Source organism: Halichoerus grypus, chromosome 1 (assembly GCF_964656455.1).
Source record: "Halichoerus grypus chromosome 1, mHalGry1.hap1.1, whole genome shotgun sequence".
NCBI lineage: Eukaryota > Metazoa > Chordata > Mammalia > Carnivora > Phocidae > Halichoerus > Halichoerus grypus.
Genome location: NC_135712.1, coordinates 69,265,944 through 69,288,580, shown reverse-complemented (window position 1 = coordinate 69,288,580; position 22,637 = coordinate 69,265,944).

Genomic DNA, 22,637 nt, shown 5'->3' with positions numbered 1-22,637 from the left:
TTGGAAATGGAATCTGTCGAGATGAATGTCAGCCTGTGAGGAATTATACTGCTCGAAGAGGAGCTTAAATGTCCTGAACCTGTGTAACTCCCCAAAGTTACGGAATGTGAAAGGGGTTTGTTCATTTACTCGTTCATGTACCCATGTCTTCATCTGTTTAACAAGTACCGATTGATTTGTTTTTAATTTTTTTTTTTTTTTAAGATTTTATTTATTTGCGAGAAAGAGAATGAGAGACAGAGAGCATGAGAGGGAGGAGGGTCAGAGGGAGAAGCAGACTCCCCGCTGAGCAGGGAGCCCGATGTGGGACTCGATCCAGGGACTCCAGGATCATGACCTGAGCCGAAGGCAGTCGCTTAACCAACTGAGCCACCCAGGCGCCCACAAGTACCGATTGAGAGCCAACTCTGCATCCGCAGTGTCTGGCTTTCCAGGTGAGAAGGAGCTCTGCCATCAGGTTCTAACTCTGTAGGAGAGAGAGTGTATGTTTGTTAATGTCCCCCTGGGACACGGGGTGGCCCCGGCTGACCGGATGCCAGTGCGGCACATGCAGTGTCTCCCTTACATTTTGTGAGCTCCCAGCAGCCTTCACATTTGGAAACATGGGCACGGAGGCAGATGACCTCACTCACATGACTGGGGTTGGGGCCACCTGAACCCCAGCTTGTTCTACTTCCCTGCTCTCCACATGAAAATGTCTCTGTATCTTTCCTCATTGTCTTCTCCTCCCTCTGGTTTCAGAGAAAGCAGTGTCCAAGGCTGACCTCTCCAGCTGTCCTCACCCTCTCCAGCAACTGGCGCTTTCTCTTCTTCCTTCTTGATTTTTTTCTGCTTTCCACTAACATACCTAGTTCTCCCCCTTTTGTGCAGACCCCCTCTCTCTTCCGCTCTTCCTCAAACTGCCATCATTTTCCCTAGTTCCTTCTCAGATGCCGCTTCCTCCTCCATCCTCTCCCTGCAAGCTCCCTACAGCTCGCTAGATGAAACCAATTGCAGAAGGGACCGGTGACCTCTGTGATAGAGACTTGGGTCCCAATAGCTGTCCATCATTTTCTTCCATTAGAAATAGAACCCATGAGTTTTAGCTGAGTCCCAGACTGCCCGGTTAACAATGGCAGGTTCCCATGCAGCTAAGTGTTCCCATGTATGTGATCCTGGGTTATCCCCTTGAAAGGAAGGGGCGTGCTATCCACTTTTCCTTTTTTACCTTCATCCTGGCTAGACTGTGGAGGGATGACGGGAACAGTGATTTTAGATCTGAGATAGAAACCTTATGCTCAAGATGGTAGAACAAAACAAGATAGAAGGAGCACAGGTCCGCACTAAGACGGCCTGGCCTTATTAGGCCTGAACTGTTCATGCTGGACTGTTATATGAGAGGAAATACACTTCACACTGTTGTTTGGCCTTTCTTACAGCAATCAAATCTATATTCTTACAGAATAACCCACATCTTATCAAGGCAAGCTTCTTCAAAGTGCCAATTCCCGTGTCCATTTCTCAGACCCTACTCTTCTTGATTTCTCTGTGGCACTGGGCACTATAGATGCCCTTTCTTCCCGAAGCTTTTTCCTCCTTCTGCTCCCCTGCTATTGCACAATCCCAATTCCCTCTTTGTCTATCCCAGTGGCTTCCCGTTCTCCATCCCTCCTTTAACCACGGCCATTCTCATTGACTTTCTCCTCTACATTCGGTGCCCTCCTTTGGTAAGCTGATTCCAACTCATAACTTCAGCCCTTTCTGCAGATCTTACTAGCACTGCCTTGGTCCGCCTCCTGGCCAGGTGTGGATACTTAGCACATAGCAGTGTGGTTGGGGGTGGGGGGTTAAGAGTGCAGACTGTCCTCTTGGAATCCCAGCTCTACCGCTTACTGTGGGATCTTGGACAAGTTACTTAACCTCCCTCTGCCTCAGTTTCCCTCACAGACGAAAGGAAGAGAGTAAGAGGACTTATCTCAAAGGGTCATCGTGAGGATTAAATGGTTAATAGATGTTCAGTGCTGACAGCAGAGCCTGGCCCTGCAAAGTGCTTTGGGAGTGGTAACTCTTGTTATTGTTGGCACCCACACCTGAGGACACAGGTCCCAGTCCCTGACCACGCCGTGGCTGGCCCAGACATTACCTCAGAGTCACAGTCACCTCATAGTGGCTAGAAACGTGATTGGATTTTCCTGCCTGCCTGGATTCCTCATTTCCTCCCTGCTCTGGTCTCTGGAAATTGTAAGATAGTTTTATTCCCCTCGGTGTCAATGATTTTTGGCCACCCATATCCACTGGCCTGACACCTCACCGGAGCCCCCGCGTTGCCTCTTCAACAATCCGTGGCCGTGGCACCTGGAACTCATCTCTCACATCACCGTCAAAGCTGCCTGGACGGGCTCTGCTTACTTGGTGGAATCATAGGCTTTGCGCTATGGGGCGGATTGACTGATATTTCCTACGACACTGCCGAGCGTTTTTACAAGGAAGTTTCTCTTTCTTTCCCCTGGTTAATTATGGCACCAGACTTGTGTAGATTAGTAGGGAGACCCAGTTCAAGAATGACACTGACCCTAATTCAAATCCAAGCTACTCCACTAGCACTGGGGGAAATCCTAAACTATTCAGAGTTGTATAACACACAACTCCTAAGTATGTTCGGTAAAACTGGATGCATTTGATGATGCACACAGGGAACTTGGGCATAGGAGGTAGGTGATACACTTTTTTCTCTTGTATTTTAAAAGTAAGGCTTATTGGATTTACTTTTATTTGTATTTTGCATTTATTTTCCTGTTAGCCTGTGTGAGAGCCTGGGGTGTTTGAATTTGCTCATGCCCTCTCTGTAGGGGAGGCTCGCTCTCAGTGGGTGTGCGAGCAGTGCAATAACTCAAGAAGTTGAATATTAAAGTGATAAATTTCTATCAGGCTGATTCCTGAAATGAATTTGAGTGACCCTTTCAGAGAGGTCGGCTTGCTTCCCTCCCTAGCCAGGTGAGGCAACCAGGCAGGGGAGTCCGTTGTTCATCTGACTTTCCCCAGAGCCAGCCTGGAAGGAGCTTTGCTCTTTCGCTTTTTTTACAGGAATTGTACTGAAAGGTAGGTCACTGCCACCCAGCTCCGGTCCTTTTTGCTTCTGAAGTGTGAGGACTGATGCAGGGGTGGGGAAAATAAGTAGTTGTTTATATACCCGGCCCCTGAAGAAAATACAAAACGAAAATCAGCATAGGTCTAACAGAAATCAAGTAGGTTCTTGTCTCTCTCCCCAGGTAAGAGCTCGACTTCCTCAATAAAAATAACTTCTCCAACACTGGCAGTGAAGGAAGCCTCCAAATATCACATCGGATATACTTACACCAAAAGATTATTTATTGTTTATCTGAAATTCAAATTTAGCTACAGATCTTGTGTTTTCTCTGGCCAACCATAACTAGAAGGGGGTGATGGGTTCTCAGACACCGTGAGCACGCCAATGTCCACTCAGGGACACGAGCAGAGTCCCTACAGACCCATGATCTTAGTACACAAGGCAACTCGTTCTTGCTGGGTCTGAGGCCAGGACTCTGTGCCATCGTGGGCGTGGCCTGGTGGGTTTTGTTTTTCTTTGCTTTCCTGCTTACAGAGCGTGCCTGATGGAGGTCTCTATCACTCCACCATCCACAGAGAGCGAGACTCTCCATTCACTCCAACCCAGACCTGTTTGTTCTTTGAAGTGCCTTCTGAGAAATGGAACAGTGAGGGAGAAAGAAGAGATATGCAGCAAAATGCCTAAAGTATAACCTAATCTGGGCCAAGTGTAGCCCACAGGATCCTAAAAATGAGACACGTGGGCACCTAGCCTCTAATTACACAGTGAGGATGACGCAGATTGGCCGCAGCTTGAGGTTGCTAGAGAGTATCCAAAACCAGACATTTCTTTTCTTATGGGAAATGAGGAAGCAGTCACTTTGGAGATGGCGCGGTGGAGAGAAGGCATACATTTAGTTCTCCTCAGGATGAACATGCTGTTTTATTTCTACCTACCTAATACAGTTTTTGTGAGATTTAAAGCATCCAAAATGATCTGTATGTTGTAAAATGAAATCAAAACAAAGGAACTCAATATCATTAGTTATCAGGAAAAATGCAAATTAAAACCATGATGCCAACTCCTACTTTCTAGGATGACAAAAATTAAATTACAAAACAACAACAAGAACAAAAAAACCCCGAAAACACCGAGTGCTAGCTAGGTTGTGGAGGTTGCAGATCAGCGATGCGACATGGTACACACTTTGGAAAACAGTTTGGCGATTTCTCACCAAGTTAAACGTACATTCACCATGGCACCCAGAAATCTCACTCCTGGTGTTAAATGGGTTTATTCCAAGAGAAATAAAAGCACCTGTGCACACAAAGACCTTTATGCTAATGTTTGTAACAGCTTTATTCATGATAGCCAAAAAACTGGAAACAACCAAAGGCTGTCGACTGGTAAATGAATAAACTGTGGCACAATTAAACTATGGAATACTACTCAGCAATAAAAAAAGAACAAGGCTACCGATGCATGCAAAATCAGAGTGGAATCACAGAAGCATTATGGAAGTAAAGAAGCCAGATTCAAAGGCTACACGCTCTGTGATTCCATTTACGTGACATTTTGAAAGAGACAAAAAAAAAAAGGACAGAAAGTAGATCAATATGGTGGGGATTTTTTCTATAAAAGGGTATGAAGGAGTTTTGGGGCATGATGAAACTGATACCCTGATTCTTTGTGGTTACACAGTTGTGGACATTTGTCAAAACTCATTGAACTGTACATTGGAAAAGGATGATTTTATTCTATGCACATTAACTCAAAAAGCCTGACTTTAAAAAAACCCTAAGGCATTATTTTTATTAAGATATCATCACCTATGTTAATGTGAGCTAATATTTGAATATTTAATATGTGCCAGTCACTATGCCATACGTTATATATATTAGATAATTTTAACTATATGTTAGATGATCGTTGTATATATCAGATGTGTTATTAGATTAGGAAACTAAGGCTCAAGGAGGTTAAGGAACTTGTTCAAGGTCATCGAGGTGCTACGTGGGAGAGCTGAGGTTTGAACCCAGGTGTGTCTGATTCCAGAAACCATCACATCTTGCTGCCCTAGTCCGAGGTGTAGGCATAATCAACTCTCAGATTTCTAGTTAGGGCTTCTCAACCTTGGCACAACTGACATTTGGAGCTGGATGAGTTTTTGGTTGGGGGGGGCTGCTCTGTGCGTTGTGGAATGTGTAGCAGCCTCCCTGGTCTCTGCCCACTAGTAGTACCCCCATGGTTGTGACACCCACACTATCTCCAGACATTGCCAAAGGTACCCTGGGGGCAAAGCTTCCCCTATCCCACCCTAGCCTCCCATCAAAAACACTGAGCTTTCAGCGAGACTGTCCCAAAGAAAGACCCATGGGGAGCCACGGGGAATACAAGAAGATTCAGAGAAGACATTTGGCATATTTGGGTAGCTGGGCCCCAGACTTAACTGGAGCATTTGGGCCGTAGGTGAATCCTCAGAAGTTAATTAATTTGACAGAAAGCTCATGTGAAGAAATACACGTGCCCATGGACATAGACACACAAGAATGAAACTGTAAAGTTTCATGACAAACGTTTATGTCAAAATGCACGTTTTCCTCCTTATGCAGTCACCCTGAGAAGGGTTATGCGTGTGCCAGAGGTACCCCAATCTCTAGGATGGTGCTGGGGCTGCCCTTGAGAACTGCCTCTGCTTGGAAATCTCTATTTAAGGCAAGTCTTCATCTTTTAGAAACAACTAGTAGTTGCTAAAGATGGGGAATAAGGTGGGCAATCAGTGTGAGTGATTATGTTTTTTTCCTCAAAAAGAAGATTGATCTTTCTTTGCATTTTGTTCAATAACTATTGTGTGTTTGGTGGTTTCTCAAAACAAATCATACAATAATAATACTAGCTGCCAGTCATTGACAGCTTACTATATGCCTCGTGGTATGCAATATTCATTTTGTAGAACCATCATAAGAACTCTGTGACCTATCACCACATTTAAAAATTAACTCAAGGGGCACCTGGGTGGCTCAGATGGTTAAGCGTCTGCCTTCAGCTCAGGTCATAATCTCAGGGTCCTGGGATCGAGCCCCGCATTGGGCTCCCTGCTTGGCAGGGAGCCTGCTTCTCCCTCTCCCTCCACTGCTCCCCCTGCTTGTGCTCTCTCGCTCTCTCTGTCAAATAAATAAATAAAATCTTTTAAAAAAATAAAATAAATTAAAATTAAAATGGATCAACAACCTAAATGTAAGAGCTAAAACATACAGTTTTAGAGCTAAAACTCTTAGAAAACATAGGAATATCCTTGTGACCTTACATTAGGCATTGTTTTTTCAAACTATGACACCAATGCACAAGCGATTTAAAGAATAGATAATTTGGATTTCATCAAAATGAAAAGCTTTTGTGCTTCAAAGGACACTATCAGGAAAGTGAAAAGATGATCCCTGAATGGGAGAACATATTTGCAACTCACATATCTGATAAGGGATTAATATCCAGCATATATCCAGTATATATAATACCCAGTAACAATAAAAAGACAAGTAATCTGATTTTAAAATGGGCAAAGGAAATACACACTTCTCCAAAGAAGATACGCAAATGGAAAATAAGCATGTGAAAAGATGCTCAACATCATTAGCTGTCAGAGACATGCAAATCAAAACCACGCTGAGATACCACATCACACCCACTAGAATGGCTGTGATTCAAAAAGACCAACAATACCAAATGTAGACAAAGATGTGGAACAATTGGAACCCTCATCCATTGTTGATGGGAGTGTAGAATAGTGCTGCTGCTATGGAAAAGAATTTGGCAAGGGATGCCTGGGTGGTGCAGGGGAATGAGATTGATATCAGGGTCATAAGATCGAGCCCTGTGTGGGGCTCTGCGCTCAGCAGAGTCTGCTCACGTCTCTCTCTCTCTCTCTCTCTCCCTGTGCCCCTCCCCTGCTCATGCTCTCTCCCCCTCTCTCTCAAATAAATAAATAAATCTTAGGGGCGCCTGGGTGGCTCAGTCGTTAAGCGTCTGCCTTCGGCTCAGGTCATGGTCCCAGGGTCCTGGGATCGAGTCCCGCATCGGGCTCCCTGCTCCGCAGGAAGCCTGCTTCTCCCTCTCCCACTCCCCCTGTTTGTGTTCCCTCTCTTGCTGTGTCTCTCTGTCAAATAAATAAAATCTAAAAATAAATAAATAAATAAATCTTAAAAAAAAAAAGGAAAGAATTTGGCAATTCCTCAAAAAGTTAAACATAGAGTTACCATATGACTCAGCAATTTGATGCCTAGATATATATCCAAGAGGAATGAAAACACATGCCCACAACAAAACTTGTATGGGCATGTTCATAGCAACAATATTCATAGTAGCAAAAGGATGGAAACAGTCCAAAAGTCTGTCAACTGATGAATGGATAAACATATTGTGATACACTCATTCCATGGACTATTATTTAGCCATAAAAAGGAATAAAGTACTGTTACATGGTATAACATGGATAAGCCTTGAAAATAATATATGATTCCATTTATATGAAACGTCAGAATAGCCAAATCCAGAGGGGCAGAGAGTAGATTAGTGGCCACCAGGGATTGGAAGGAAGGGGGAGTAGGGCGTGAGTGCTAATGGGTATAGGGCTTCCTTATGGGGTGATGCAATTTCTGCATTAGACGGTGGTGATGGCAGCACAACTTTGTGAATGTATTAAGAAACTGAATTATACACTTCAAAATTTAATTTGGGTGAATTTTGTGGTGAGTGAATTATATCTCAATTTTTAAAAAAGAACTCTGTAAGGTGACTATTATCTCTATTTTACATAAAAGGAAACTCATGTTCAGAGATTCTAAGTTGCTGAATAAAATGTGAAAATTTGCCTTTGCACCTCCAAACCCTTAGCAGTTTGGTGTTGTATTTTCTTCTAGTCCTTTTTCAATGCACGGTGTGTGTGTGTGTGTGTGTGTGTGTGTGTGTGTGTGTGTGTGTGTGTGATATATAAATATAAGTTGGGGCGCCTGGGTGGCTCAGATGGTTGAGCATCTGCCTTCAACCCAGGTCATGATCTCAGAGTCCTGGGATGGAGCCCTGAGTTGTGCCGGCCTCCCTTCTCAGTGGGGAGTCTGCTTCTCCCTCTCCCTCTTCCTCTAAACACCCCCCTACCCCCGCTTGTGTGTTCGCACGCCCTCTCTCTCTCTCTCTCAAATGAATAAATAAAATCTTAAATAAAATAAATATAAGTCATCTTATGCTTATTGTTCTACACCGTGTTGGTTGTTTTTATTTTGTTTTACTTTAGGAATCGGTCCATGAATGTATGGACTCTATACATAGAGAGACAGAGACAGAGACAAAGACAGAGGGACAGAGAGAATGAGAGAAAGGAGTCCTTAGTATTTCATAGAATGAACATGCCATAATTTAATTAATTCCTCTCCTGATGGATATTTCAGCCCATCTATTCTGTAAACATTGTGTTGATTCCCCAGAGTTTCATCTGTGTTGGCCCACCACTCTCCTCACTCCCATGCACTCTCCCTGGATTATCTCTCCTCCACTGGCATGTTACCCCCTAGCCAATGGGACCTACCTGGTACCTCTGTTTGACTTAGACAAGAGGATCCTGCCCTAGGTGATATACCTTAGCAGTCCCTGCATGTGCAAACATAGTGTAAATTAATTGAGGACTACCTAGGCACTGTTATCATTCAGGATCCGGCACTCAGCACAGGTACAGTGTAACCCATATCTTCAAACATCTCCTCTACCCATTAGCACTGTTCAGGTCCTAGGGAAACACTTCTCCACATCGCTTGCCCTGTGTTCCCCAAATAAAAAGCAACTGCCTCCAGGTTTATGCTTCTGACGTTGGAGATGGATGCTGCTTCTGAGTTTGGAGGGGATTTGAGCAAGGTAAGTATTTAGACAATTAATTTGTCAAATCCTTCTCAGACTGCAGGAGTATAATAGGTTATTGCATAACAAAGTGTTTCCCAGTAGTGCTGAACATCATTTTCTTGCTTCTCTTCACATTCTAAATTGTGATTCTCTTGCTATTCACAATAGTTGCACAGAGTGATGGAGGAACATTTTATAATATTAAATAATATTATTAATCATATATCCTATTATTTCATAGGATTATTTTAAATTTGTGTATATGTAGGTCTAGGCATAACATGTGTGAAGCTATGTAAATAACCAACCAGATGGCTTGTGGTAAATTGTTTGCAAAGATAGCTGCCAAGAATTCTTCCCGTCCTTGTCCACTCATGTCATTTCTCCCATCAAGAAGTGGAGTCTGGGGTGCCTGGTGAGTTCGGTCAGTGGAGCATGTGACTCTTGGCCTCGGGGTTGTGAGTTCAAGCCCCATGTTGGGCATGGAGCCTAGTTAAAAAAAGGAAGTGGGGGTGCCTGGGTGGCTCAGTCAGTTAAGCGTCCAGCTCTTGATTTCAGCTCAGGTTAAGATCTCAGGGTTTTGAGATCAAGCCTTGCATCAGGCTCCGTACTCAGCGCAGAGTGGGCTTGTCCCTCTCCCTCTGCTCTTCCCTGTGCTCGCACTCTCTCTCAAACAAAAAAATAAGTAAATAAAATCTAAAAAAAAGGGGGGTGGTGGAGGGATGGGGTAACTGGGTGATGGACATTGGGGAGGGTATGTGTTGTGATGAGCTGGGTATTATATAAGACAGATGAGGTATTATATAAGCGCCTGGGTGGCTCAGTCGTTAAGCGTCTGCCTTCGGCTCAGGTCATGATCCCGGAGTCCTGGGATCGAGCCCCGCATCGGGCTCCCTGCTCTGCGGGAAGCCTGCTTCTCCCTCTCCCACTCCCCCTGCTTGTGTTCTCTCTCTCGCTGTGTATCTCTCTCTGTCAAATAAATAAACAAAATCTTTAAAAAAAAAAAAAAAATAAGACAGATGAATCACATACCTGTACCCCTATAACAATACATTAAAAAAATAAATTAGAAAAAAAAAAGGTGGAGTCTGTTTCTCTCCACTTGAATCTGGGATGACGTTATGACTCGCTTTGACTAGTAGAACGGGGCAAAAGTGATGGTGTCACTTCAGGAACTGGGCCTTAGACCTAGCAGCTTCTGCTTTCCTGTTTGGGATCCACCTGTCATGTAAGGAAGCTACATTCATTCAGACTGCTGAATGATGAGAAATCGAACCATTCCCTCAAAGGCCTCACATATGTGAATGAGATCATCTTAGATCCCCCAGCTCTAGCTGAGCCATCCCATGACTGCAGTCTCATGAATGAGCCCAAGTGAGACCAGTGGAAGAACCAGCTAGCCAATCCACAGAATGATGAGAAATTAAGAGATCATTATTTTTAGTTACTAAGTTTTGAGGTGCTTTGTCATGCAGCAAAAGGTAACTAAAACATGACTATTGCTACAGTTGATAATAATTCTATCTTGATAAAAATATTCAATAAGATTTAAATTGTCAGAAAATTAAAACTTTCAACTTTAAGTAGTTTTGATTTAAATGGTTGATAGTAATTATAATTTGTCTTTTGCTTTTTAATTTTAATAGTTTTGAATAGTTGAGAAGAAAAGAACTTTGTAAAACTTACATGAATGATAATTTTTAAATTCTAATATTTCTTTGATTTACATTTCCAATGACAACTTATTTAAAATTTTGTGTACTTTAGGGACGCCTGGGTGGCTCAGTCGGTTAAGTGGCTGCCTTTGGCTCAGGTCATGATCCCGGGGTCCTGGGATCAAGTCCCGCATCAGGCTCCTTGCTCAGCGGGGGAGCCTGCTTCTCCCTCTCCCTCTGCTGCTCCCCCTGCTTGTGTTCCCTCTCTCTGACAAATAAAAATAAAATCTTTAAAAAAAATTTTTTGTGTACTTTGAATACAGTTACATTTATTTTTTAACCCTTTGAATCACACTATCAGTTGCATACAAATTATGTGAAAATCTTCATTATAAACATTATTGAAAATTGTGCTGAAATGAAGGCATGAAAAAATAAATTTCATGGAGGAAATAAATAGCAATTCATGAATTGTGTGTATATTTTATGACTCATCCCAACTGCCAACCCATCAAGAGAACTCCCAAGGTGGCTTGGCCATTTTGCCAATGTTCAGTCACATAAAAGCCATCGCTTTATGCATGATTTAAACGTTTTTGTCATCATGAAGATATGTGTGTCAGGGTAAAAGGAGTCCAAGTATTTTAACAGTAAGTTAGTTTGATTTATAACTTTTAAATATTTCGATCTATGCCCGTATGGTAACTTGTACTCTTGTCCTAGGCCCTGCAAATGTTAGGGGCAGGCCTGTCTCCGTCATGGCCTGTCCTTCAGCCACCTGACACACATATTTGTCCCCTAGATAGCTCCCACTGGTTGCCGACAAGAACTTCAGTATCAGCTTGTCCAAAACTGAATTCACCAAATGGTCTCTACCAGACCTCCTCCCTCTTCTGGCGATTTCTCTGTCAGTCATCCAAGCTAGAGCCCTAGAAGGCATCCTGGGTTTCTTGACCCTGTTACTCTCCCTTTCCTTTCTGACTAATTCTCTCCTCTGCCCTAGTTTGGGCTGTGAGAGGCAGCAGCACCCGGAGCAGTGCTGCTCAAGCTTCAGAGTTATCTGGAGCGTGTTCAAACAAAAGTGGCTGGGCTCTACCCCCAGAGTTTCGGATTCACTAGGTCTGGGGTGGGACTTGATCATTTGCATTTTTAATAAGTTCCTGTTAGCTGTTGCTGCCGGTCCGGGGCTGTACTTGGAGAGCTACTGGCTTACAGGTTGATTTAAAATTTTACTCCTCTTATTTGCTGTGTGACCTTGGGTGAATGAGTTTCTCCAGGCCTGTTTCTTGGTCTGTGTAATGGTGATAAAGGTCTTACCTTTGAGAGTTGAATTAAATGAGATAATACAGGTAAAGCACTTAATACAATAAGGCTGGACACGTGAGGGCTTAATGAAAGGTGGTTATTTAGGCCCTCTTCATCTTCTCCTGGACTCACTATGGGTCTTCTGCATCCCTTATCAAACTATCGGAATGATTCGTCTCTAACTGACCACAATCTGTTCCGTTCTATACATGCCTACCCAATAACATTTAAACGTGTTCAAATTTCTTTCAATTTTTAAAAAACCCATAATCTGGCTTTGACTCCATTCCTTCCTTCAGCCACCCTATCTTTGTCCTTTTCTTCACATCTAAGCATCTTGAAAAATTGTTTAGGATTGCTGTCCCTCTCTACTTCTTCCATTCAAACTCATTCCTCGGTGTATTATGGTCTGGCCTTTGCTTCCATAGTCCTCTAAGCCAGCTCTCTCTAAAATAACAAATGGCTTCCCCTCATTGCCAAATCTCCGGGATACTTGATCACTCTTTGACACGTAACACTGCTGACGTATCTTCTGCAGGAGGCAGTTTGGAAAATGGATCCCAGTGATCTCCACCTCCGGCTATTCACTCCCTTTTGTAATGCCTTCCCCTGGTGTGTGGGCTGAGCCTGGGAACTTTGTTCAAATGAAGAGGGTAGGACAAGAGTGAGATGGGATGACATGGCACTTTTGAGGTTGTTATGAAAGACTTGCTTGCACTTTTCCTCTGAGTCTTCTTGCTCTTTTGCTCTGCTGAAGCAAGCTCCCAGGGTGGGCAGTAGTTGAGAAGGATCTGAGGCCCTCATCCTAACAGCTCTTAGAAAACTGAATCCTGCCAACGATTGGAACAGTTTGCTGACAGTTTGGAAGATGATCCGTTTCCAGTCAGCCCTTCAGATGAGACCACAGCCTTGCCTAACACCTTGGTTGCAGTCTTGTAAGATACCCTAAAACAGAGGACCCAGCTAAGCAGTGCCCAGATTCATGACCCACACAAAGAGTGAGATATTAAACATGCATTGTTTTAAGCCACTAAGTCTTAGGGTAATTGTTCCACAGCAACAGGTAACTACTATATCTTCTTTCTTCAAACGATTTTCCCATGGACTTTCACACCTCCTGGATTTCCTCCTCACTCCCTGGTTCCTCTTTCTCTCTCTGGTTCATGGGCTTTTCCGATGGTGCTGTCTCTCACCTCCTACTGTTTCTCAAAGTTCTCTTCTTCTCTACATAACGTTTTTTTGCCAGTGACACCCATTCAAATGCCATCTATAATCCAGTGACCCACTTTTCAGCACCAGGCCCATAAATGCAACTGCTTAAGTGTCATTCCCACCTGGGTGTTTGTCTCAAAGACACTTAGAATCAGCAAGCCCCAAACTGAACTGGTTATTTCCCACCAAATCCCTCATCTTCCTGTGTTTCCTGCCTCGGTGAGTCACCATCCACCCAGTTGCTCAAACCAGAAAACTAAGAGTCATCTTTCATTTCTTTATTTAATAAACATTTTATGGGGCACCTACAATGTGCCAAGCAGTGTTACAGGCTCTAGGAGAGTTTATAATCTTGTGGGGAGACAGACAGTGAAGATAATAAATTATATACCATGTTAGAATGAGATGGATATCACAATAAATGCTTTGGGGAAAAACTGAGCAGGCAGAGCAAGGAATGTCATGGCGAGTGAATTGTGGTATTAGATGGGGTGGTCAGAATAGATCTCACGAAAAAGGAGACACCTGTAGGAACGAGGGCTGTGCTGTATGAATATTTGGGAAAAGAACATTTCAGGGAGAGAGGACAGCTAGTTCAAAGGCTTTGGCCAGGAATTTAACTGAGGGTTTGAGGAACAGCAAGGTGGCCAGTGTGGCTGCAACAGAGAGAACGAGAGGGAGATGATTAGAGATGAGCTCAGGGAGGTACCCAACCCAGATCACGTGTAGCCTCATTGCCATTGTAAGGATGTGGGATTTTACTCTGAGTACAATAGGGAGCCCTGTGAGGGTTTGACTGGAGAAATCCCATGATCACTCTGGTTACTATGTGTAGAATAGGCTACTGAGAAATCATTCCTCTTCTTTTTATCTCTCAGCCCGTAAATCTATTTTGTACACTAAGCCCTTGTATTTTATCTCTTAAATATATCTTGAACACACCTATTTCTTTTTTTTTTTTTTAAGATTTATTTATTTGAGAGAGAGCGAGAGCAAGCACATGAACAGGGGAAGGGGCAGAGGGAGAGGGAGAGAGAGAATCTCAAGCAGATTCCCCGCTGAGCGTGGAGCCCAACGTGGGGCTTGATCCCATGACCATGAGATCATGACCTGAGCTGAAATCAAGAGTTGGATGCTTAACCGACTGAGCCACCCAGGAGCCCTGAACCCATCTATTTCTCTTAATTTTTATTGTTACTCCTTAAATTGAGCCAACAAAATCTCTCGTTCATTCATTCAACTGATACTATTTGAGCAGCTACTACCTTTCAGGCACTATTCCTATTCTTGGGACACAGCAGTGAGGAACAGCCTGGGGGCGCCTGGGTGGCTCAGATGGTTAAGCGTCTGCCTTCGGCTCAGGTCATGATCCCAGGGTCCTGGAATCGAGCCCTGCATCGGGCTCCCTGCTCAGCGGGGGGCCTGCTTCTCCCCCTCCCTCTGCTTCTCCCCCTGCACATATTCTCTCTCTCTCTCTGTATCTCTGTGTCTCGAATGAATAAGTAAAAAAATCTTAAAAAAAAAAAAAAAGAAATAGCCTGTGTGGAGCTGACATTTCTCCCTTGGATTTATTGCCTTTAAAAGTTTACCATCTTTGACTCTTAACTCTAGGAAACAAACTGAGGGTTGCTGGAGGCGAGTTGGGTGGGGATGTGGGGTGACTGGGTGATGGGCATTAAGGTCACTTAATGTAATGAGCACTGGGTATTACATGCAACTAGTGAATCACTGAACTCTACCTCTGAAACTAATAATACACTATATGTTAACTAATTGAATTTAAATAAAATAAAATTAAAAAAATAAAAGCTTACTGTCTTTTTTTTTTTTTTTAAGATTTATTTATTTATTTGACAGAGAGAGACATAGCGAGAGAGGGAACACAAGCAGGGGGAGTGGGAGAGGGAGAAGAAGGCTTCCTGCCAATGAGGGAGCCCAATGTGGGGCTTGATCCTAGGACCCTGAGATCATGACCTGAGCCGAAGGCAGACGCTTAACGACTGAGCCACCCAGGCGCCCCAACTTACCATCTTTTAAATTGTCTTTTGTATGTAGAAATTTCCTGCACACCAGATGCTCCTGGGTGGTTCAGTTGGTTAAGCATCTTCCTTCAGCTCGGGTCGTGATCCTGGAGTCCTGGGATTGAGCCCTGTGTTGCATCGGGCTCCCTGCTCCATGGGGAGTTTGCTTCTCTCTCTGCCCCTACCTGCCATTCGCTCACTCTCTCTCTCTCTCAAATAAATAAAAGCTTTAAAAAAATTTCCTACAAAAAAAAATTGTCTGGGCGCCTGGGTGGCTCAGTTGGTTAAGCGACTGCCTTCGGCTCAGGTCATGATCCTGGAGTCCCTGGATCGAGTCCCGCATCGGGCTCCCTGCTCGGCAGGGAGTCTGCTTCTCCCTCTGACCCTCCCCCTTCTCATGTACTCGCTCTCTCTCATTCTCTCTCTCAAATAAATAAATAAAATCTTTAAAAAAAAAAAAATTGTCTTATGTATGTTTTTGGTTACTCTCTCATTGTGTCCTCTCCTCACATCAACCTTGTGAGCTCAAGGACATTACCTATTGTGTTCACCAGCTGTGTTCTCAGTGCCTAGAACAGCACCTTTCATATATGTGCTCAGTGCATACTAGTTGAGTGAATGAAAAAACTACTGCAGGTGTGTGTGTCTGTGTGTTGTGTTATATGTGATGCTGTCTTGCTATTATATATTCTATCCCGTTATGTTGCACTGAGAAAACCCCCGCCACTTACAGCTTTAAACTTGGTTTCAGAGCCTGGACTTTAACCGGGAATTTGACAAACACTTCTCCAGTATTCTCCACAACCAGAGTCTTCTTTCCAAGTCAGAAGTCTTGTCAGGTTGCTTCCCTGTATGAAATCGTTCACTGGAACTCTGTTGGTCTTATAAGCTGTTTTCCCCAAACATCAGTCATTTATGGTTGTTCATGTACCAACTCTAATAGAATATATTTAATATTTTGTTTACGAATAGAATCATTTTTGCCATGCAGCCTCACCTTAAGCAATAATCTAAGGGAAGTAATATGTCCAATGCATGAGTTATATATTTTTCAAATGCCTATTAAATCCATTAACTGCCAACATAAAGAAATGTTGGTTTGTGTACCATCTAAACTCCTCTTGCTTACCACCCAGCCACACTTTGGGGAAACCTGCTCTCAGGACAAAGGTCAGATGCCTCAACTTGGCCTATGAGCCGCTCTTGGAGCTTACTGGTGCTTTCGTACAGTCTCTCTCTCTTTACCACTTCCTGCACTCATTCATTCTGAATAACTAGCAGGTCCTGAATGCACCGAGCTCTCTTTGGCTCTAGGACTCTGTACTGCCATCAGCTTCCTCTGTCCAGAACTCCACCAGAACCCCCACCTCACCTCCTTCCAGGTCTAGCAGAAAGGTTACCTCGGAGAAACCATCTGGGCGGTGGGTCTGGGACGCCCTGCTTAATCCGGTCTCAGAATGCATCACCCTGAAGCAAAGCGGCTTCTTCATGCCTTGTGCTCCAACCGACGACCGTAAGCTCCTTTTGGGGAGGAAGAGTATTTTATTTACCATAGTATTTCTGGTATTAAATATAGTACCAGACATGCAGTAGTAATTTGGTTAGGAATAGGAGAACAAATATACAGGTTTCTCAAGGAAAGGAATGTCACTAACACTCAGCACGGTGCCTGGCACATAGTGGCCATTCAGAAAACATGGTTGGGTGACTGAAAGCAGCGAGGGCTGCTCCTTGCCCTAGTGACATTACTTTTTGTTTTGCTATTTGAGAGGTGGTCTCAGATTCCAGTCACACTATTCTCTCCTCTCTGCCCAGGAAGAGGTCATAAATGAGGTAAAATGTCTGTCTGTTGCCTAAGAGACTTTTGGTCCCTCTGGTGACAAGAGGATGGGGCTGGGAGGGAAAGCTACAGCACAGAGGGGATCTAGATCCATATGCTTTCTCTTACTCAGGGTGAAGTAGCTATAAAGTCAATACTAAACATTTGAATTAATATTAAAATCCATACTCCATGCATGTTTTCAGTACATTTAATGTTATTATATACAGTCTCCCCACACTATCTGGAAGTGGGGCATTCCCTTGAAAACTTTTGTAAGCTGGAATAGCATAAAGCAAAGAAGCAATGACCATTAATGTATATGAAAAAAACTTTTGAGCATTCCCAGACCTAAAAACGACTTCTCTTGGGCCTTTCTGATGTGTTAGGACACATCTTGCTAACGGATGCCCAGAATAAGTTGAGATAAACACAGATGGTCATAGTTCAGAGCTGAGGCAGCTGGATGCTGAGATGCTGGGTGTAGTTCCCGGGGACGGAGCTTGGGGGTCACTCTCACTGCTTGGGGTGCACGCTGCCTCTCGGACAGCTCCGCAGCTCGCTGCAGAACAAACGCTGAACACTCTTTTCATTTTTGCCTTTTTTGGTAAAAGTGAGCATCCCCTTTGGATTTCTTTTGGTCACCGAAAACAGGTACAAATGTAGGTCTTTCATAAAAGTGAAGTGGCATAACATCAACCTTCAAAAAGCATGGATAATGGGGCACCTGGGTGGCTCAGTGCCCCACATCGGGCTCCCTGCTCAGCGGGAAGCCTGCTTCTCCCTCTCCCACTCCCCCTGCTTGTGTTCCCTCTCTCACTGTGTCTCTCTCTGTCAAATAAATAAATAAAATCTTTAAAAAAAAAAATAGCATGGATAATGACGCCATTATCCCTAATTTCTGAGGTTCTACAACCTATGCAATTTTTTTTTTTTTTAAAGATTTTATTTATTTATTTGACAGAGAGAGAGAGCGAGAGAGGGAACACAAGCAGGGGGAGTGGGAGAGGGAGAAGCAGGCCTCCTGTGGAGTGGGGAGCCCGATGTGGGACTCGATCCCAGGACCCTGGGATCATGACCTGAGCCGAAGGCAGACGCTTAACGACTGAGCCACCCAGGCGCCCCAACCTATGCAATTTTTAAGACTGATAGTAACAATGTTTCTTACAACAATGTGTGCCATACATAACAAAGGTTTTACAGCAACTAAATTCTACTCTAAGACTTTCTTTTCTTTTCTTTCTTGGCTCTACTATCTGGAATCTAGGGGACGATGGTATTTGGTATAAATGGAACTTCCAAATAAATTATATTTAATCTTATAAACAACCAAAACATTAAAAAACAAAAAACAAAAAAAAGGGAACTTTCCCAATACACTGCATACTTCCCTGGCTTTTGTAACAAAATGCCCCAAATATTAACAGTCCCATGCTGGCTAGGAGCTCTTCGATTGGACTCTAGGTTTTTGGATGCCATATCTGCCCATGCTAGAGGTCTGGGGAGCACACATGCAGACTCAGATGATAGCGGGCCTGAGGCGAAACCGGTGATGACTTTAGCTGTGACATTGAAACATTTTCTTATGAACAGAACTAACCCCCAAATTGGCTGATTTCGGAGCTCTCCCCTCTCCCCTTTTTTTCATAAGGGGAGAATGAAGCTTACTTAGCTATGTACTTTTCTTCGGGAAGTATAAAATTGTTGACTTTCTGCAATATCAGCGAATGAAAAGGTAACATAGCCTCCACCCCAGTACTTCATTCTTGTGTTCTTGTGACCTTGACTTGCAATCATGTCTTCCTTTGAATTCCTTCAAACCATAGTTACCTCAGAGCTGATGAACTTTAGGGCAACCCTGGACCTCTTTTACCTCTTTTGTTGAACCCTGCATGTGGGTTTGTAATAAATGTTTATAGAGAACATCGGTAGGCAGGAAAATGGTCACTTTTTGGGAAATGAACTCTTTCTTTGTGTTGGTCTCCACAATTGTTTAGCAACAGGGTAGGGTTGTTGTTGTTTTTTTTTTTAATGTACATTTATTCTTAACACATGGAACATATGGTATAAAGATTTTATGCTGAATAAATGATATTCATTAAGCCCCAAAAAAGGAAAAAAGAGGAATTTACATCAAGTTTTAGCTGCATTGTTTGAAATACATATATGCAGATTTTATCACTGAAAAAAATCTCAGTTGTGTTTCTTCATCAGGAACTTCACCTGAACCTAGAGCTTTTTCAAACCTCATTTAGAAAGAAAAGAAAAGAAAAGAAGACAAAAACCCAGAAAAAAACCAAACTGTAAGTTGATTGCCTGCTGAGACAGCAAGGACTTTTTACAGAGACCCGTACAGCATTGCACCAAGAGGGGCGACGTCTGGAAAGAGATTAAATGGCTGTGTCTCACTTCCTGTAGGTCATCAACTTGTTAACATGTCATACTATAAAGGGGTAGTAGGGAGGGGGACCAAACCGTGGGGATCCAAGGTTATGTGCAATGTACAACGTCATATGTATACATAGTGTAGGCATGGCAGCTAAAAGTTAAAACCAGGTTGTTTTTTTTTTAAGATTTCATTTATTTATTTGAGAGAGAGAGGGAGAGAGAGCGCGCTTGTGCGCATACAGAGCAGGAGGAGGGGCTGAGGGGGAGGGAGAGGGAAAGAATCTCAAGCAGACTCAGCACTGAGCGAGGAGCCCAGCTCCACCTCACCACCCTGAGATCAGGACCTGAGTGGAAACCAAGGGCCAGGTGCTCAACCACCCAGGTACCCCTAAAACCAGTTCTAAGAGGTGATTTCAGGGTTTTTCATATAGTCAAGGAGGAGAGAAAGGGGTCAGGGTGTTGTAGGTTCACACGTGATACCTTGGGGGAAAAGCCTTTTTTTTCTCCTCCAAGTTTAACTAAAAACATTTTAAAAAACTACAGCTTGCTGCTGACCCAGTGTTTTCTGTGGTTTCTATGTGAGACATTATCATTACAGTATGTTTATAGCACCAGGTGTACAGTGCCGCACATGCAAAGGTCTACACTCAACTGCACAGGCCCTCCAGGGAACAGGGTCTAGCAACGGGGTAGTTTTAATATTTTCTGGGAAGTCCAAAATTCTGACATGCTTTTTATTTAAATTATAAGAAAATAGCAAAAACAAGAAAGAAAAATTCATCTGGGCATTATATTGCACTCTCTGGCAGTAATCAAATGTATGAAATCGTTGAAAGCTCTAGAATACTAAAAATTTCCAATTGCCCTTCTTTCTTTTTTATGAAAACCCACAGCTTTAATATATATGAATAGTTAACTTGTCTTCATTCTGCTTAAACTTTGAGAGAGAAGAGGTAGGAACTTGATTTACTGGGTATTTACTGAGTAGAAAATAGCAAGCGTCTTCACAATAGACCAATTTCATCAGCCTTATAAGTAAAATTATTCAGGCAAAGATTATGCTCAGAAATAAATTCTTTGAATAATGTTACATATTTTCTCTGCAGCTTAATTGCTTAGTTCTTTCCTAGCTCCATCTAGCTATCATATAACTTTTTTATTCCCCATGCTAAACATTCTGTACTTTTCCACTTAAATCATTTTTTGGGGTACTTGTATAGTTTCTCTTTTCCCTTGCCTCAATCCACTTGTAGGAACTGACTTTTTTTCCCTATTAAATTTTGCTTTTAGGAAATTTGGTTCAGCACCATCCTTAAGTCCTTTTTAACAGTGACAGTGACAATGACAAGAACAGGAATAATAACACCGATATTCCTCAGTTTACGATGGGATTAGGTCCTGATACACCCTTTGTAAGTTGACGATATCATAAATTGCAAATGCATTTAATGCACCCTACCTACTGAACATCATAGCTTAGCCTACCTTAAATGTTCTCGGAACACTTCCATTATTCTACGGCTGGGCAAAACCATGTAACACGACAGCTTAGTTTGTAGTAAGATGTTGACTATCTCATGTAATTTATTGAGTACTGTAGTGAAAGTGAAAAACAGAATAGTTGTATGGGTGCAGAATGGTTGTAAGCATACCTGTTGTTTACTCTGCTGGTCTTGTGCTTGACCGGGAGCACTGCCCAGCATTGTGAGAGAGCATCACACTGCACACTGCTAGCCCAGGGAAAGATCAAACTGCACAATGCAAAGTTTGGTTTCTGCTGAATACATATTGCTTTTGTACCACCATTAGGTTGAAAAATCATAAGCTGAACAATTGGAAGTCAGGGACCATCTGTATTTGCAATATATGGAACATTCAACTACGTGCCAGAAATTGTTCTAAATCCATGTATTAATGCTTACTATTCTTAACAACCCTAAGATGAAGTTGCTATTAGTAGTCCCATTTCCTAGATGGGGCACTTGACAGCACAGAGAAGTAAAGTAACTAAGGTTGCAAAGGTAATAAATGGTAGAAGCAGGATTCAAACCCAGGAGGGTTTAGTTGCCATTGTGGACTTAACCACAAGGCTAACCTCTAGGTCCTAATAGAATACCTCATAATGTTGCTTTATTTTATTTTATTTTAATTTTTTCCTTTCCCACTGATATAATTCTGCTGAGGCCTTATTTTCATTCATTCTTGTGTTCTTTTGCATCTTGTCTTTTCTTTTTTTAAAGATTTTATTTATTTATTTATTTGACGAGGGGGCTGGGGGGGTAGACAGCGAGAGAGGGAACACAAGCAGGGGGAGTGGGAGAGGGAGAAGCAGGCTCCCCACCGAGCAGGGAGCCTGATGTGGGGCTTGATCCCAGGACCCTGGGATCACCACCCGAGCCGAAGGCAGATGCTTAACGACTGAGCCACCCAGGCGCCCCCACATTTTCTTTACCTATTCATCTGTTGATGGGCACTTAATTTGTTTCCATATCTTGGTCATTAGTTTTAGAATATATTAATGATCTAGAAGTGTCCTTCAGTTCTGAGGCAGGAACTCAGGGGGAGGTGTCTCAGGAAAAGATGGCCCATAGGAACAGGAAAAGCCATGTTTCCCTGCATCTAGTAGGAATGACAAGATGTAGTGGGGGGGCAGGCTCCTGTGGACCAGTCTCTGACAAGGCTATGGATTTGGAGCTTTGCAAAAAGAAGCCAAGTTTCCCCTTTAGGTAGAAGCAGCCTTGACAAAGCTCATGCTGCAGGCACCCATGTGGATAGAGAAGATAGTACGTCCACATACTCCTGAGCCTGAGAAGTCCAGGAAACTTGGAAGATGGTTGATATAGAAGGTTTGGAAGACCTGGTGAAGTCTTTGGGGACAAGAGATGGTACATTCCTCTCCTAAAGAAGCCAGAGGCACAAGACTGAAGAGGACCCTTTCCAGAACCAGAGGAAAGGAAGAAGGCCCTGGGAGGCACTGAGAATCAATCCCCTGTTGAGAGGCCTGTTGCCAGCCCTGTCTGGGTTAGTCCAGATCAGACAAGATAGAATGATGGCTGTATGCTGAATCTGACCCACAGACATGTTTTGTCTGACATGCTTTCCTGTTTTAAAGAAGTGGAATTAGTTGCCAACATTGATATTTGGGAGAGGTCACCCCAAAATTCAGATTCCTGATTTTGCTTAATTTCCTGATCTTCACATTCCCACTTGGAAATTATCAGCTGGAAATGAGTAGTGGCTGTGCCCTTCAGATTGGTGTGAGCTCTCTGGCTCTTCACAGTCCCTCCCACTGTCAATTGTCTTTG